This window comes from Carlito syrichta, unplaced genomic scaffold (genome assembly GCF_000164805.1).
Source record: "Carlito syrichta isolate Samal-C Ts95f unplaced genomic scaffold, Tarsius_syrichta-2.0.1 Scaffold311324, whole genome shotgun sequence".
Classification (NCBI taxonomy): domain Eukaryota; kingdom Metazoa; phylum Chordata; class Mammalia; order Primates; family Tarsiidae; genus Carlito; species Carlito syrichta.
In genome coordinates this window covers 145,793-146,104 of record NW_007255420.1, presented here as the reverse complement: position 1 = coordinate 146,104, position 312 = coordinate 145,793, and positions in this window count along the sequence as shown.

Here is a 312-nt window from a genome sequence, read left to right as displayed (position 1 = left end):
TGAGTCTCACTCTGTCGCCCAGACTGGAGTGCAGTGGCCGCTCCCAGCCACCGCAGCCTCGACCTGCTGGGCTCCAGCGATCCCTCCGCCTCCGCCTTCCTAGTAGCCGGAATTACAGGCATGCGCTACCATCATTATTATTTTTAAGGTCACAATATTGTTTATATTAGAATACTTACTCATTAAGGCCACACTTATCAGATTTATTATCAGGGGACACTAATGTTCCAAAGATATTCTGCTATTAAAATTGAACAATGAGCCGGGCTCGGTGGCTCAGCCTGTAATCCCGCGCCTTTGGGAGGCTGAGGT